This window comes from Phyllobates terribilis, unplaced genomic scaffold (genome assembly GCF_046119375.1).
Source record: "Phyllobates terribilis strain yellow unplaced genomic scaffold, ASM4611937v1 Scaffold_7__3_contigs__length_470593459, whole genome shotgun sequence".
NCBI classification, from domain to species: domain Eukaryota; kingdom Metazoa; phylum Chordata; class Amphibia; order Anura; family Dendrobatidae; genus Phyllobates; species Phyllobates terribilis.
In genome coordinates, this window is record NW_027362767.1 from 349,832,148 (window position 1) to 349,849,356 (window position 17,209).

Consider the following 17,209-nt stretch of genomic DNA (forward strand, 5'->3'; position numbering starts at 1 on the left):
GTGGTGAATGGACAGAGACTTTCCTATATCCTGGATCTGATACCTCGCTTGCTTCGTCCAGTGAGTCCGACCTAGTGTACTCTGAAGCAGAGGTTACCCGTGAGTCTCTACACCCCTCTGACCAGGCGGAGGACCGCCAGCTGTCTCCAGAACCCTTCGGGGTGCCACCTGGTGGTGAATGGACAGAGACTTTCCTATACTCGGTACCCGATACCTCGCCTGCTTCCTCCAGTGAGTCCGACCTAGTGTACTCTGAAGCAGAGGTTACCCGTGAGTCTCTACACCCCTCTGACCAGGCGGAGGTCCGTCAGCTGTCTCCAGAACCCTTCGGGGTGCCACCTGGTGGTGAATGGACAGAGACTTTCCTATACTCGGTACCCGATACCTCGCCTGCTTCCTCCAGTGAGTCCGACCTAGTGTACTCTGAAGCAGTTGTTTTCTCTGAGCCTCTGCACTCTTCTGACCCGGCGGAGGACCTCCAGTTGTTTCCTGAATCCTCCGGGATATCACCAGATAACAAAGAGACAGTGACTTTTCCTCATTATGTACCTGATAACCCGTCTATTTCTTCCTGTGAGCTTGACAAGATGTACCTCGAAGCAGAGATTACCCTTAAGTCTCTGTCCCCCTCCAACCCAGTGAACGACTGGCCCTCGAATTCCCTGCGGAAGATTCTGGCAGGCCTGAAGAAGAGGGGGCGTAAGGGGGGAGGTACTGTAACATACCTGGCGGCGTCCTTGCATGGTGGTCCATCTCCCACTGTGCAAGAGCGCGCACTTGATCTCCTGTCCAGAATGTCTCTCTGGCTTCCCTCCATGCTGTCTGTTTGTGTCTGTTTCTGCTGCTTAAGGGCGGCGCCCGATCACTTCCTGCCTTTTGTACCTGCTGTGGGTCACACCCCTTGTGCGTCCTCAGCCTATTGCTGTCTGTCACTTGGTATATAGCTCAGCAGCTCCCTTCTATCCCTGCCTGAGCATAGTGTTTCCTTCAGTGTGTGCTTGCACTCTGAAGGTGCCAGGTCCCGTCTCTTGTCTCCTGCTTTTTGTATCAGTTCCCGTGTCTGAACTGTGTCCTGTATGTCTCCTGCTTTGCGGTATCAGCTCCCGTGTCTGAACTGAGTCCTGTATGTCTCCTGCTTTGCGGTATCAGCTCCCGTGTCTGAACTGAGTCCTGTATGTCTCCTGCTTTTCGGTATTAGTTCCCGTGTCTGAACTGAGTCCTTTCTGTGTTCTCTTGTCTGTCCTGTCTGAACACGCTCCTAGCCTGTTCCTCCCGCCTTCTAGGGGCCGATTACCTAGACCCGCTCCTGTATCTTGTCTGTCCTGTCTGAACACGCTCCTTGCCTGTTCGTCCTGCCTCTCTGGGGGCCGTATTCCCAGACCCGCTCCTGTATCCCGCTGCAGTGTCGGTCTCCTCCGTACACTCAGTTCCAGTCTGAACTCTCTCCTATCCTTTACCTGTTTTGCCTCTATGTCCGTTCCCTTCCTTTTTCTGCAGCGTCTGAACTCGTACCTAACTCCTGCCAGTTGTCTCTGTACTCCCGTTTGTGAGTTTGTGGTCCACTCGCTACTTCACTGCAAGTACCCTGTGGGTGTCTGGCTCTGTCTTTCCCTTCCTGTCTGTTCCGTGTGAACAGAGCCCTGTCCTCCCTGCTCAGCCTTGTCTGCACTCTAGCCGTGCTTGCCTGTAACCCTCTGCCTGTATTGTTCCTGAGTCCCGGTGTGTACTGGGTCCTATCCCGCCTGTGTTCCTACCTGCTAGTGCCTCCCTGTCTGCACTCTAGGTGTGCTTGCCTTTACCCCCCTGCCTGCATACCCGCCTGCCTGCATACCAGTCGTGCCTGCCTATACCCACCAGTCTGTGTGCCAGCCTACCAGCCTGTTCCTGTATTCCCCTGTGTGGGTCAACAGCCGTGTCCGGGGTCTGTCCTGGAGTAGCACCTGGTCCCTCTGCTCGGTTCCTCCTTGGTGCACTGGCGTCGTATGCCGTCGTGCGACCCTGGTCGGATCGGGTGAATACTTAGTCACGCCCCTCCAGGCATTCACTCTCCGGCACGGTCCAGTGGAATCACTACCAATCACACGCACACGCCGCTTAGCCCGGGCGTGTGCATAACATTTTGTAGTCTTCGGTCAGCATCCTCGGATCCCGTTTCCCGTCTCCACCTCGGTGGACAATCCGGCTGCGGAATCTCTTGTTAACAAATTTTCCTCCACATGGGAGAGTACCCGGTCCGCACTCCTTCTGTCATCCGAGCGTATGAAAAGACATGCTGACAAAAAACGTCTGGATCCTCCTCAATTCCGTCCAGGGGATAAGGTCTGGCTCTCGTCCAAGTATGTCCGGCTCAAGATTCCTTCCTATAAGTTAGGGCCTCGGTTCATCGGTCCTCTGGAAGTCATCAGTCAGATCAACCCGGTGGCCTATAAATTGAAACTCCCGGCCAACTTGCGGATCCCTAACTCCTTCCATGTATCTCTCCTCAAACCTGTGGTACTTAACTCTTTTTCCAAGTCTACAGGCACGCCTCCTGCTCCGGTTTCCGCTGAAAACTAATTTGAGGTAGAGAACATTCTGGCCACCAAAAGGGTAAGAGGGAAGACCTTTTTTCTAGTAGATTGGAAGGGGTTTGGTCCTGAAGAGAGAACGTGGGAGCCCCGGGAGAACATCCATGCCCCTCTCATCCTTGCTAAATTTCTGTCTGGCCTAAAAAAGGGGGGGCCTAAAGGGGGGGGTACTGTAGCGTAGGCGTCCCTGCCCTCTGCTAGGCAGGGACGCTGTTCCCCTCACCTCTCTGCTCCGAGCCCGGCGTCCTCCTCCCGCTCTGCTGGCAGAGCGCGCTCCTTCCCGGCCACTGTGTTTAGGGCGCGCGCGCGCGCGCTCCCTCCCTCTTAAAGGGGCCGCGCGCGCCATCCTAAGGAGTCCCCGGCCAATGGCCGGAGGACTTCACCATATATAAGGCACCTCCTCCAAAATGGAGGTGCCCGAGCAATGTTGTTGCACTGTTCTCTACTCTGCTTCAGCCCTCAGGTCCCGTTGCCAGTTACCTGCCTGATTCCTGCCAGAGTCCTGCCAGTTTGCTGTCTGTTTCCTGCCTGATATTCCTGCTACCTGCTTGCTAGCCTGAGGTCCGACGGTCTGCCTTCCTACTCCTGTCAGTCTGTCTATGGACCAGCTTGGCCGCTCACCTGGGAGCGCACATCTGCTACCTGCGTACTAGCCTTCCTGGAGGCTCCGCCATCACGTGCTGTGACCACCTGCTATTCCAGAGACTCCTGCCCGCTCACCTGGGAGCGCTCCTCCGCTACCTGCCTGCTTGCCTACCTGGAGGCTCCGCCGTCACGTGCTGTGACCACCTGCTATTCCAGAGACTCTTGCCCGCTCACCTGGGAGCGCTCATCTGCTACCTGTCTGTTGGACTTCCTGGAGGCTCCGCCGTCACATGGTGTGACCACCCGATTATCCAGAGACTCTCGCCTGCTCACCTGGGAGCTCACGTCTATCATCTGCCGCCACAGGTCGTACCAATCCTTTACCCAGAGACTGCCCCGGTCACTTGCCGTGACCTCCTGCCCGTTCATCCAAAGACTGCCCCGGTCACTTGCCGTGACCTCCTGCCCGTTCATCCAGAGACTGCCCCGGTCACTTGCCGTGACCTCCTGCCCGTTCATCCAGAGACTGCCCCGGTCACTTGCCGTGACCTCCTGTCTGTTCATTCAGAGACTGTCCCAGTCACCTGCTGTGACTGCCTGCCCGTCTACCCTGGTCGCCACCCGCTCCCTTACAAGGACCGCCCCCTTGTATAGTAGCTCAGAGGTTCCACCTCCCAGACCCGTTACATATATCCTTACCTGCTGGCCTATATTTTGTTCCTACTGTTGTGAGGGTTCTCGGTGGGGTCCCTATCGTCTATTGTACACATGCACTCTGTGCCTATAAGCTCCATGTATTTTAATGTACTATCTCTAATAAACATTTTGTATTTTTTCATTATTTGGGTCCTATGTCGTATGTTCTTTTCCTTTTTTCTTCTGTCTGTGTGTGTGTAGAGAGGCCGGGTCTCCCTCTGAACTTCACTCAGAAAAAGGGTACGGGTGGCAGCTCCGCTCCTTCTGTTACCCGGTGGGATCCCCAGGGCCTACCGGACTTCCCTGACCAGGACGTAGAGTAGCAAGGTCAGGTGTTGGGGACCGGTACCCCTCTTGCAGCCGGAATCCCTCTGAATAGATCAGGTAGGCGAGGACAGGTGGCGTATACCGCTCCGTCTGCATCCTCCCCGGGATCCATTTGCGGTGGAGCTACACTCCTAAGCTCCAGGCCTTCTTGGTCATGGTCCTTGACCGGGCTGAGACATTCATTATCTGCAACCTGCCCCTCGACATAAGGCCAAGGACGAGGGCCATGCCTCCATCCTCTGCAGGTCCACACAGGATCCACGCTCAGGGAGGGAGATCACGACCAAAAAACCCAGAACCAAAATGGCTGTGTATTAAATATGAAATTTAAAGTGTCACTAAAATGTGAATCCTCCACCCTCACCCACTAATTTGTCCCCCTATCTTTTGGTTCCCCCGTCTTCCAACTTCCAGTAGGGGCAGCACTTGGTGCCTAGTAGCCCCCTCTGGTGGGAGAAGTGTGGTGTTGGATGTGGAGGTGGGGTCCTGACCATCGCACGGTTCTTACCTCAAAGGAGGAACACTACACCCCATTAAAGAGGTGCAGCATCCCTGTGGTGGTCGAACCCTCAGGGGCGCCACATTTGGACTATAGGTGTACCTCACTATAAGATGCACCCCAGGTTTAGACAGCAGAAAATCTGAAAAATATTTTTCCTTCTAATTAAAATTACTCTGGTGTTGTAGAGTGGAGAGGTCATTATATATTATATATAAATAATATAATACAAATAATATTACATAACTCATTTTAATGTACTAGGGTAGAATATGGAGGTAATAGATCTATTGTTAGTGTTTATCTATCCATGTATATTATGCACATATAGCTTTACAGCATGCACATTACGTACACTCTGTGCTGCATATATAGACACAATTCTGCTGCCTGGACAGTAGATGCACACCCAGCTCTACCACATTCACATTCACTGCTCTGCTACATGCACATTTATATACACACACATGCTACATGCATATGTACATACAGATCTGCTACATGCACATTTACATACACACACACACACTATACATTACCACGTCTTGCAGTTACAATGTGAATAACAGCTTAGATGTGAACTGTCATGTAAGATTGCAAAACATCATCTTCTTAGGCCACGTTCACACTGGTGTTTTGACATTCTGTTTCACTGTTCAGTTTTTAGAAATAGACAAATTGAATTGTTGTCAAAAATGGATCTATTGTAGGACTGATAGAAGAAAAACGATATTAATTATTATAGGGACTGTCCGTGTACTGTTAAGTGTCAGTTTTTATGACTGAAGAAAAAGTTAGGCATAATGTGATTTTATTCCTGTTCTTAAAACGAACACATTACGGAAACCAGACTGACTTAGTTTGTATCAGTTATGCAATTGATCCATTTTCGACATTAATTTAGTTTAACTGTTCCTAAAAATGGAACAGAGAAACAGAAGTGTATGTAGCTCCCAACTGTCCCAGATTCAGCAGTATTGTGCCGCCACGTCAGGGATTTGTCACTACTTCTAATACTCACCTGTCTCCTATGTCTTCATACGCCTTTTCATCGGGGGGTGGGACCATATTTGTCTGCTCTTCCATAAATTGAATAAACACCTTTCCTTCTTCTCTTCAGATCTGATCTCCCAGAGACAGCCCACAGTGCTAAACATAGGAGAATTTGCTAAGCTTGAGCTGTATTACAGGCAGTGAACTCAGAAGTAGATGTTACTGGTACATAGAGAAACATCTGTACATGGCAGTGTATCTCTATGTCCCTGTATTCAGGAGGTGAAGAAAATGTCAGAGTTTTTTTGTTCCTATAAAAGTATTAAAAATAATGAGCAACAATTACAAAAAGTCTCCTCATGATTTGAACCCAGAACCTACAACATTGCAGGCAGGAGTTAAAGCTTTGAGCTACAGGCTCCACTGATGCCACTGGCAGAATTTTGTATACTTGATCTACATTGCAAGTTTTGACCACAAAAGCTGATTATACTGGTACATAGATGTACATCTGTACATAGCAGTGTATTTCAAAGTCCCGGTATTCTAGATGGAGAATAATAGAGATTTTTTTTCATTCTAATAAAATTACTAACAAAAAAATGAAAAGCAATTATAAAAATGTCATTTTGAATGTGCTTTCTAAAACAACAATAAACATCACAAAACAGCAAAAAACAGCCCTATTTGGTGGCCCTGTAATGACCGCACAATACAGCGATCAGATTTTTTATGGTGATTGGTAAATGGTGTAAAAAAATGGTGTGATTGATATTTTTTCTCTATTAAGCCCATAAAAAAGTATCAAAAATGTAACGCTGAGGAAGTGTTCACACATAGCATAAAAGCTGTGTTTTTTCTGCTGCTTTTTTCTCCACTGTCTCTTCAGCTATCCGCACCACACAATGCAATAACACTCTTCTCTGATTATTGCATGTTTGCTGCGTTTTTTTATGCTTTTTCCCCCATATTTGATGCGTTTTTGGTGCAGATGTGAATCTGCATTTTTAATGGTTATTTTAATACTACAGAAAAACTTTGATTCTGAGCTTAAAAATGCAACGACATTTTTTTTTTTGCCTTGTGCTTTTGCCAGAGTCCACATAGAAGCTTATAGAGGAAAAAGAAAAACACCAAAACAGCAAAGTTCAGCAGAACCTTTAGACCCACGTTGGGTGGAAGCTTTCATGAAATCCCATCCACTTTGATTGGACATTTAGACCATGTTCACTTGTAGCGTAAATGCTGCGTTTTTTCAGCTGCGTTTTCTGCACAGAAATTCTGCTGTGTTTACCTGTCCAAGCAAAGTGGATGTGTCCAAAGACACTGATGAACTGTGCGGTTTTGGTCCTTTTTTTTTCTCTAGAGGTTCCTATGTGGAGCCAAAACAAAATACATGTAAAAAAATGGTTACTTTTTAAGTGCAGAATCAAAACTTTTCTGTACTATAAAAAACACTTAAAAATGCAGCTTCAAATCTGTACCATAAACACATCAAATAAAGGGTAAAAAGGCATAAAATGCACCAGAAATGCAACAACCAGAGAAGCTTGTTATTGCATAGTTTGGTGCGGACACCTCCATAGAACAAAAGACACTGAGTTTACGCTGTGAGTGAACATGGCCCTTCTTATAGTGAGAAGCTGAAAAAACTTAGACCCTGATTCATCAAAACTTCTACGCCACTTTTGATGAAGTGAGCACTGGAGTAGGATGCATCAAATTCATTAAGGCCATGTTCACACATTCATTACTTAGTCAGTATTTTACATCAGCATTTCTAAGCCAAAATCAGGAGTGGAACAATCAGATGAAAAGTATAATAGAAACCCGTCACCACTTCTGTATTTTTCACCCACAGCTGGTTCTGACTTTCAAAAACTGATGTAAAATACTGACCAAATACTGAACGTGTGAACATGGCCCATATTTTTGTCATGATTTACACCACTTTGTATTATAAATGATGATTAATTTTTTTGTGGCCTTGGTCACAGTAGCTGTCCCAAATGGTAAAATCTTCTAAGATTTTTTCTATATGGTGATCACACACACACACTCACACACACACACACACACACACACACACACACACACACACACACACACACACACACACACACACACACACACACACACACACACACACACACACCTACAAAGATCAGCATTGCTGTTTATGATCACTTTGTCTACCAAAAAAAGGAATAAAAAGAGATCAGAAAGTTGCACCAAAAAAATGACAGCAATTAGAGCAACAAACTTTATTGACAAAAAAAAATAATAAAATAAGTTACAGATTTTGGAAGGCGAGCAGGAAAACACGAAAGTTAAGAGGGGCCCATTGGAACTTCATATAAGCCTTGAGTCGGACCTGGTTCAAGGGTCAACAAATGGTCAAGCAAGGCAAACAATGCAAGACATCGGGAAACATAACTTTCCTGTGCGTCCTCGCCTTATAGGTATCTAGCAGTGATGAGTGAGTATGAATCGTTAACCCTTTCGGTGAGCATGCTCGGGGGCTCGCCGAGTATTTGCGGTGTGCCTAACAAACAGTCAATCCGTGCATGTGTCACAGGTGTTTAACAGATGTGACACATGCAGCCATGGCGACGCTTACATAGATGCGGAGCATGCCACAAATACTCGGCAGGCACCCGAGCGTGCTCGCTGAAACGGATAATAATTCATACTCGTTCATCACTGATATCTAGGTCTACAGAGTTCCTAGCTTCACATGTTGATCAGCACATTCTAACTGGTAATGCAGGTGCCATGATCTGGCCACACGTAAACAAGCAGAGACAGCGCATGTCAGTGCAATATGCATTACATCACCAGGGGGTAATGTTACTTTACAGCAGGCTCAGCCTCGTTCCGGAGCCAATGGCTTTCCTCCATAGCTTCTGACTGTGGAACCCAAGCCAAGGTAGCAGAGATCCATCAAGTGCCTTCATGAGCCTCTGGGTGGGTGCACACGTGAAGGGTGCAGTCATCGTCCAACACTGTAGACTACAAATATGGGCAAACACGATGTATTATATACACACGTGACACTACATAAATATGAAAAACCTTGTATTTTATTTGTGTTTCTTTAACCTGGTGAAGTCTTAGTCTTGTAAGATGATCTCCACACAGCTGTCTTCTGCACTTAGTTAGAGCAACTTGGAAAGAAAAAGGCCAGTCAGAGGAATTCAGTGTCCCTAAAAATAGAATCAATATACAGCCTGTGACTTGCCACTTTTCACATTACTCTGGGGTGAACTGCGTTCAGCTGATGACCCCGGTAATTGCTCTTGACATTTATCCCAAATTTAATCAACTTACTTTTGTGGACAATATTAATAACAAGGATTGGATCCATTGGGCATTACTGGCTAAACTGGGTATTCTGCTTGGCAATACGGACGGATCATAGCCGGGTAGGTCCACATGCTTATTTGGGAACAAAGTTAATTTTTCACTTCTTACATCATAGCCATGGCCTTTGACTCTATCTATCTATCTATCTATCTATCTATCTATCTATCTATCTATCTATCTATCTATCTATCTATCTATCTATCATCTTATGTTTATCTCGTATCTATTGATCATTGAATTACATTGTATTGCACAGTTAATGGCTTCGCTTTGGCTGCTCTCAGGGCTATTGATCTCTTCTTTTGGGGTTTTGGCGTTGTGATTTTACACTCGTAATGCAGTAATTAGAGAGCAAATAACCAAGTGCAATGTGATACAACTTTATGCTAAGTTGTATATTTAACTTCAATTGCTAAGGGGATGATGCTCAGGAACATGCAGAACAGCAGTTTATTTACTGACGTATGTCCACATAGCAGATTAAAGGGTACAATGCCTTCATAAAAATCACCATACGCACTGATGAAAACATCTAACATAAACCATAACATGGACTGCACATCCACATATTATACATTAATATACTGTGGCTAAGCAAACTGAACATGAGATTCTTAGTTAACATTTTGATCAAAATGGATAAGCCCACTGCCACAACACAAAGTCTCTGTAGTAGGTCCGAATTATATTGGGTGAAGTACTGCATGGTGGCCATCGCTGCCGCACCACAGTGAAAGCAGGGGTAGAGACCCATGTGACCAACAGCATCCATGCTTCACAGCAAAGCCCCCAAAACTCTGGGACACACCACCCCATAGCACAGCACCACAACAAGAATGGCTGCTGGTTCATTATAGTGCTTGGTACCTGCACAGTTTATTATCTAATACAAGAATACCTGTAGATTGGTGTTGCCACCACCATCAGCATTTTTCTTTGGTAACCTTATAGTTCATGAACATCCACCTCACAAAATGACCACTGTAAATAGATGTGCATGGGTTGCAGGTACTTTCAGCAATTCATGTGCCAGCTGCAAGTGTCATGGGATTAAAGACACTTCTATTAGTTTGTGTCTGATAAGATTGTCAGCTTGCTGCCCTTAACATTTCATAGGAATATCAAGCAACACCTACAAACTGTGGCTGAGAAGATATTCAAGCTGCCTTGTATGCACATGCACTGAAATATTCATGGTTGTGTTTCAAACTAAGCAGTAATAAGCAGTGGTGTAACTAGATTCTGGTGCAAAATTTGGACCTGGGCACATGTTTGTCAAATATATGGGCCCTTGCAGCATTCCAGATCCTGTGAAGACATTCGTGTTCGACCTCTCATGTAACAATGTCACCCTTTCTGAAATAATGTCCTCCATCCTGTGCCCCTACCTATAATAATGTTCCCCATCCTGGGTCCCTTCCAGGTATAATGTCCCCCAACCATGGTATAATTTGCCCCATCATGGGCTTCTTGTATTAATAAGGTCCATGTTCTGCACTCTGCTCCAACAAATATAAAAAAAAAATATTCTATTCAACTTCCCCTGCTCCCATGATGCGCGGCATCCTCTTCCATAGCTAGCTCAGAAGCCAGCAGCTGACATCCACATGTGACAGGCAGTTCATGACATCACTGCCATGTGCCACCAGTGACTTGCTCTGACTGGTCAGTAGCGTGTATTGCAGTGCAGGGAGCCGGCGGGTCTCTGCGCTGCAATAGCTTTCAGCTGAATGTGCGTCCTTGGACAGACATCAAGGTGAAATAGCTGCTGGCGTTGGAAAGCCCCCCTCTTGCTTTTGCCCAGTTGCAGTCGCACTCTCTGCAACTGCGATCGTTATTGCCCCTGGTAATAAGGCTACCCTTGCGGTCTATGGGGCCAATACTATATGGAGACATACAAAGCATTCTCTATTGGACTCCATATTTAACATGCTCCATCAGACTTTACATGTTCAGAGGAATGTTTCACTGTGGACTGAGTCTAATGTACCCCATAAAACACTGCCGTTCATGGAGGCTGTATAGGACCATGCAAAGGAGCCACTCAGGCCCCATGTAGTGCTGGAGTATGTGAGTGCAGATTAAAGGGAATCTGTCATCAGGCTTACTGGGGTGCTTGCTGTAGTTTTGATAAAAATCAATGTTTTTTTCCGCAAGATATTATCACTAGAGGACTAGTAAACCTGCTGCCATATGTTCCTCGATATTCATGAGTTTTGTATAACCCCACCCCTAACAAAGATTGGCAGCTTTCTGCCTATGCACAGTGTACACAGAAAGCTGTGAATCAGTGATGGGGTCAGGTTATACAGGGCTCAGCATTCAGAGAATGGGTACATCTGCAGTAAAGAAAACAGATTTTAATCAAAACTGTAGTACCCGATTTAGTAATATATCACTGGAATCAGTGTGTCTGCCCCTACATGCTGCTCTCAGAAGGGGTAGCAAAAATCGAATGACAGATTCTCTTTAAACTGTCTAACAATATTGCTTATATGATAATTCATCCTTCTTTGGTTTTGTGCAGTTTTAACAATGATTAGGTTCTGGATGTCTAGGAAAATATAATATTAAAGTTAATTTTTACAAAACACATTAAAAAGTTTTTGAAATTTGCCTAATCATTTAAAGAAACTGCCCACATCATTAATTGGAAAAATTACCCACCCCCTTGCTTTATTAATCAACTATTTAATCAAGAGACTAAAATGCCAGAAATTGTTTTACAGAAACATGTCACCTTTTCATGGCACTTTTCCTGTTTTTATGTTTGTAATTTTTCTTTTTTTACTTGGAGTGGATGGAGACTGGGGTAAAGAGACAAAAATGCTGCAGCAAGACAAAGTATGAAATGAACTGTATGCAATTAGTTATTGACTTTATTTAGTTTTTGGGTTGTAATTCTTTTTCAAAACATAGTTCTTAATATGATTTTTTTTTAATTCTATATCTTTTATTAAGGGCGTCATAGACAATGCATGAAATTCATGGCAATTATTACAAGTCAAATTGCTAAAATGAGTGTGTGATGGAGCCCTGAGGCCAGATGCTCACGTTCTGGATTTATATTATTTTTGCATCTTTTTTCAATGATACATGACTTTTAATTTTCATTTTACTTTCATACACTTTTTCTTTTTTTTTTGCCTAGATCGAGTGATATCGGTGGGAAAATAAAGGAAATCTATGTTTGTTTTTTGCACTTTTTTTTTTACCACAAAGGATCACTTAAAAGACATTGTAAAATTTGTTTTGCTTTCCGTAACAATTATTTTTATACCATAAATCAGACACATTTTTTTTTTCAACAGGGGCGTTTTTCAATTATTTATTTATTTTTGTCCTGCTATTTATTTACTTGCTTTTCATTTATTTCACACATTGTGTCCCTTATAAGGTCATAATAGACTTTTTTGGGAGCATATCAACTTTTAAATACTATTTTTTTTATCTTATTTATTTTAGAAACTAGCCCTAGTTACAGGGGAAATTCAGCCTCCTGCCTTCATAGCAGGCATCAAGAACGGAATATCAAAATATTAAATGGAATGTCAAAATGCTTATGTGAGCATAGTCGGAAACTACGATTTGCACCAGGGCCCCCCATCCTGATTATATATATATGTCCTCCATCCTGGTATATATGTCTCTCAACGTGGTATATTTGTCCCACATCCTGGTATATATATCCCCTAACTTTATATGCGTCCCTTACCCTGGGCCCCATCCAGATATATATATATATATCCCCATCCGGCAATATGTCCCTTATCCTGGACCCCATCCTGGTATATATATCCCTCATCCTGGTATATGTTACCCGTTCTGCCGCTGTTCTTTAATGTATAAAAAAAATATAAATATAATCCACCAGTCTTATCCTTCATATAATATAATGCACAGTCCATAGTCATCAATACAGTATAATACACAGCCCATAGTCAGCCATGTAGTATAATGCACAGCCCATAGTCATCCATGTAGTATAATGTACAGCCCATAGTCATCCATATAGTATAATGCACAGGCCATAGTCATCCATGTAGTATAATGCACAGCCCATAGTCAGCCATGTAGTATAATGTACAGCCCATAGTCATCCATGTAGTATAATGCACAGTCCATAGTTACCCATGTAGTATAATGCACAGCCCATAGTCAGCCATGTAGTATAATGCACAGCTAATAGTCATACATGTAATATAATGGACAGCTAATAGTCATACATGTAGTATAATGCACAGCCCATAGTCACCCATGTAGTATAATACACAGCCCATAGTCACCAATGTAGTATAATGCACAGCCTATAGTCATCCATGTAGTATAATGCACAGCCCATAATCATACATGTAGTATAATGCACAGCCCATCGTACTCCATACAGTATAATGCACAGCCCATAGTCACCCATGTAGTATCATGCACAGCCCATAGTCATCCATGTAGTATAATGCACAGCCCATAGTCATCTATTTAGTATAATGCACAGCCCATAGTCATCCATGTAGTATAATGCACAGCCCATAGTCATCCATGTAGTATAATGCATAGCCCATAGTCCTCCATACAGTATAATGCCCAGCCCATAGTCATCCATGTAGTATAATGCACAGCCCATAGTCATCCATGTAGTATAATGCACAGCCCATAGCCATCCATATAGTGTAATGTACAGCCCATAGTCATCCATGTAGTATCATGCACAGCCCATAGTCATCTATACAGTACAATGCACAGTCCATAGTCATCCATGTAGTATAATACACAGCCCATAGTCCTCCATACAGTATAATGCACAGCCCATAGTCATCCATGTAGTATAATGCACAGCCCATAGTCATCCATGTAGTATAATGCACAGACCATAGCCATCCATATAGTATAATGTACAGCCCATAGTCACCCATGTAGTGTAATGCACAGCCCATAGTCATCCGTGTAGTAAAATGCACAGCCTATAGTCCTCCATTTAGTATAATGCCCAGCCCATAGTCATCCATGTAGTATAATGCACAGCCCATAGCCATCCATATAGTATAATGTACAGCCCATAGTCATCCATGTAGTATAATGCACAGCCTATAGTCATCCATACAGTACAATGCACAGCCCATAGTCATCCAGGTAGTATAATGCACAGCCAATAGCCATCCATGTAGTATAATGCACAGCCCATAGTCATCCATGTAGTATAATGCACAGCCAATAGCCATCCATGTAGTATAATGCACAGCCCATAGTCATCCGTGTAGTAAAATGCACAGCCTATAGTCCTCCATTCAGTATAATGCCCAGCCCATAGTCATCCATGTAGTATAATGCACAGCCCATAGTCACCCATGTAATATAATGCACAGCCCATAGTCACCCATGTAGTATAATGCACAGCCCATAGTCATCCATGTAGTATAATGCACAGCCCATAGCCATCCATATAGTATAATGTACAGCCCATAGTCATCCATGTAGTATAATGCACAGCCCATAGTCATCCATGTAGTATAATGCACAGCCCATAGTCATCTATACAGTACAATGCACAGCCCATAGTCATCCACATAGTATAATGCACAGTTTATAGTCCTCCATTCAGTATACGTAATGCCCAGCCCATAGTCATTTATTTAGCAGTATGGCAAAGCGACGGGAGTGCATGACCCCACTGCCTTGCGCCCCAGGTCAAGTGCACACCAAAGTCAGCTGCTGGCCTCTGATTGGCCGGTGGTGTGTATTGCTGTGCACAGACCCGATGGGTCTGTGTACCGCAATACACTTCAACTGAATAATATGCGTCTGATGACACACATCCATCTGAAGTATTTGCTGGCTTCGGCAGGCCCCTCTCCCGCCGGGCCCGGCCGCTTCTAGATGCTTTTCATATTTAAATGGAGATTAATAAAAAAGACGACAATGCTGGGATTTGTAGTTCTTTAGCGATTGACGAACTAGAGCTTTCATGGTTCTGTTGTATTGTAAATCCAGATACTGATTCTGCTAATAATGAAAACATTTTCACGACTGTTCTGTCTTCCAGAAAATGTACTTTAGAAAAACAGAACTGCTTGTTCTTGCTTTGATGCTTTAGGTATATACTGGATGTCTTATTTATAAGTCCATAGACAGAATCAGCAGGCAGAACATTGTGCATTCTGCTATGCTATTTAATGAGACAATTAGATGAAGGATACATTACAGGTTATTTTTCTCTTCATTGTACAAGTGCAAAGTGTTTCCATGTGTCTTGGCTTTTATTGGACCGGACTGGATTTTGTCAATGGAAATAATTGGTTTAGATTCTTTTCTCATAGGATTCACTTTTTTTGATTACTTTAATTGTGCCAAATTATAATTTACGTTTAATGTTATCATTCTGAATGGGGGAAGGGGATTATTAACTGTTCATATCAGAACTTTTTTATGATTGTGGATCAGACATCCAAAAGGTTAATCTTTTGGAATCTACTTTCTATATAGCATATATAGCAAGAGTAGATTGGAGCAACCAAAGTTATGGGAATAGAACGAATAAGACCTCTTAAAGTTAACGGGAAAGATTTTAAAGGACATTTTTTTTCTTAAATTTATGTAGTTTTAGCTAAAAATATTTTTTTACAATTGGGTTTCATTTGCCATTCTATTTGCCATTTTCAACCACTGAGTTCTGCTTGTGTCAAGAATGAGTTAACTGAGGATATGTCAGTGAGATCCTTCTGATAAGAGAGTTTATACCCATTATTTTCATTCTTCTGGGCTCTTCTCAGCTGAAGTAGGGCCAGATAAATGTTAAACTGATATTTGAGGTCATAAATCAGCCACTAGAAGAATATAGTTAAGAGCTATAAACTCTCCCAACAGATTGTGCTTACTGACAGATTCTCAGTTAACTTATTCTGCAGCGAGCAATATATAGTGCAGCACAAGAAAATGGTGCAACATTTTATTGAAATCTAATTGTAAACATGATTTTTAGCCAAAATTACATACATGTAAGTTCTTAAAGGGGGCAATATCCTTTAAGACTCTTAACAACTTGGAGGTTGTACTGAGTGTTAATACACTAGTAATAATGAGGTCTAAAGGGAATATTCTGTTCTGAACAAAAAGGTTTAAAAAGTTCCTATCACTTAATGCCCCCTTAAAGAATCCGACTTTCTAGCAAAAGTCAGATCTAAACTTTCGGGTTGTTGGGATCCAACATGCAGAGCGAGATCCCACAACTCTTATTCCAAAATGGCCTGGTCGAGCGAATGCTCCTGTGTATGGAAATGTTGGCCAAAATGGATGTCGACTGAATAATCGACCGAACAGTCATCTAATGTGTATGGCCAGCCTTACTCATGCCCATGACTCACTCCAATGGCACCTTATACCACATATATAGTGCCCCCTCCTTACTCTGAGCGACTGATGTGCTAAAGACGTCACTGCTCACATCAGGAGCTGGCACCAACATGAGCTCCTACAGTCAGGGGGCTGTTCTTGGAAACCACATAGGGGCTATCACCATTATTATCTTTGACTCCTAAAAGGGGCTGTCTCCAATTTTGGTGGTGCTACATTGCTAGCATTCATACATAAAGAGAAATGAATAGATCAATCAAGAAATGAACTATAAAGGGTACAGAAATGGGTGCTAGTCACACCCCAGTCCTGGTGCTTGAGATGAACAGCTGCTCTGCAACATAAGAAGCAGAAAGGTTGTATTACACAGTTGCAATATGTTTCTTGCTGAATGCTTTTCTATACTCTCATACATCATTGACACATTTCTACATTTAACTCTTTATTTCTCTGGCCATGCTGTGGTGTTTTTACATCATTTCTAAGAATAACCTAGAGATTTTCACTTTTGGTGTGAATTTATGATAGATAGGAAATACAGGATCATGCATTTTCCCATTGCCCTAAGTTTATTAATAAGCGGAAAGTCCCTTTTATTATCCCGCAGCCTAAAAGCATGTTTTCCCATTATAAGTAATATAAATACCACAGACACTTCGGACACACACCGAACGAGACACGGAGTCTGAGCAATAGACTCAGTTTTCAATTTCCAATCTGGCTTCTTATGACCTTACATAAGTCACTGTATCTCTCTGTGCACAGAACCAAAATTAGATTGCAGGCGACAGGTTAAAGGCTGATAATGTCTGACGAAACTTGTGTTGTAAGT

General features: G+C 43.6%; 1 protein-coding gene across 1 annotated transcript in view; it reads left to right on the plus strand.

The window, feature by feature from the left end:
* Nucleotides 1-8,900: 8,900 nt before the first annotated feature.
* FGF13 (fibroblast growth factor 13) overlaps nt 8,901-17,209 on the plus strand; it is a 541,625-nt gene continuing 533,316 nt past the window's right edge. Inside the window, exon 1 of the mRNA XM_073641254.1 lies at nt 8,901-9,092. The gene's annotated coding sequence lies outside the window, so the exon portion shown is untranslated. The remainder of the gene's footprint in view (nt 9,093-17,209) is intronic.